Below are 1,573 nucleotides of genomic sequence, written 5' to 3'. Positions count from 1 at the left end.
CCCCACCCCCGCCGCCCTTGGGGTGGAGCGTCCATGGCTCTTGCTCCGGCTATGGTGACCATGCCTATCAATCCACACTTATCCTCTCTGTGTATTGCCCCATTGGCCGTAAGAGGGCTGGGGCGAGGGGAGGAGAGGGGCGGTCTAATGAAAGGCCACCAGCACGGTCTTCGGGGACAGGGCGACCTCCCCCTCCCACTCCCCCTCCCCCTCCCCCCGCCTAACCACCAACCACTTTATCTTCCACACGCGCGCTCTCAAACCCATAGCGGCCATAGCGCCCGAAATAGCGACGGGGACCTATATCTTAACCTTTCCTTCCGACGTGGAACGAGCCGCCTCTGTCCATCCGGAGCCACAGCAGACAGGCCTGGCGCCTGGCCCCCAGTATGTGAACGGCGACAGGAAAGAAGTCGGCGGATGTGTTCTTTTCAAATGAAGAAGAATGCCATGAAATCGTACGAGAATAGGAATTTTCCCAAATGTTTGATCGAAGTACTAAAATAAGATGGGAGAGAAGAAGTGCCATCCTGCAACGGGTTCGCAGCGTCGCCCTGGCAGGCCCACCCTACCTCGCGGCTGCGCTGGTGCGGTGGGGCGCGGCGGAGGGCGCGGCCCCAGCACTGGCTTTCCTGCTAATGAACGGATGGCTAATTAAAACGGGGACATGTCGCGAGGAGGGGGCCGGGCGCGGCCATCCACCAGACTCCTCCAGCTCCAGCCCCCAATAACCTATCACAGGCAGGTGAGGAGGGGGGAACACCAGCTCTCATCACGTCCTCCCCCCTCCCCCTCCTTGCCTCCCCTCACTCTTGCCGCGGGGCCGCCGCCGCGCACCTAGCCTCTTTCGCCGCCTCACCACGTCCTCCCCGAACCCCAGGGGCGGCCGCGGGGGGTGCAGCCTCCGCCTCCCGCTTGCTTTCAGCAGCCCTCACAGGCCCGCACAGTTTTCCGCCTCGCCCGCCGCCCTCCTCAGTGGCAGGGGCGGCGGCGGCACCACGGCCCCCCCGCACGACACGACGGGGACCTCCCGGGGCGTCGCCCTCCCCCTCCTCCCCTCCCTCCTGCCGCTGCTCCGGCGGGGGAATGCCCGGCGGCCGAGGGAGCGCTGCGCTCGCCTGCGCTCGCCACCGGCCCCGAGGGCCTCGGCCTCGAGCTGGTGAGCGGTGTGCTGTACCTACCAGTGAGCAGGCTGCGGGTCGCTACCTCCGCCCGGCGATATCCATTCCAGCGAATCCAGTGTCCACCAACACTCACACACACAAACACAGTCCTCTGTCCGTCCCGCCAAGCGCACTGTCGGCGGCGATGAGTTCAGTGACGCGGGGGGTCCGCGGGAAGCGGCGTGCCTGCCGGGGCTGCCGGGGGCTGCCGGGGCTGCCGGTGCGGTCCGTGCGTGCCGGGCCGGCGGGCCGGGCCGATAGGGGGCTGGCCGGCGGGCTGGGCTGCAACGCTGGGGCCGAACCTAACCGCGCTCCCGCTCAGCACCGCTCAGCTCTGCTCCGCGCAGGGGTTCTGCCGCTACTGGAGAGGAGGGGCTGGAGGGCCTCCTCCCCCTCCCCCCGGGGGCGGC

Source organism: Frankliniella occidentalis, unplaced genomic scaffold, assembly GCF_000697945.3.
Source record: "Frankliniella occidentalis isolate FOCC.00 unplaced genomic scaffold, Focc_3.1 Scaffold131, whole genome shotgun sequence".
Taxonomy (NCBI): domain Eukaryota; kingdom Metazoa; phylum Arthropoda; class Insecta; order Thysanoptera; family Thripidae; genus Frankliniella; species Frankliniella occidentalis.
This window is presented reverse-complemented; position numbering follows the sequence as displayed.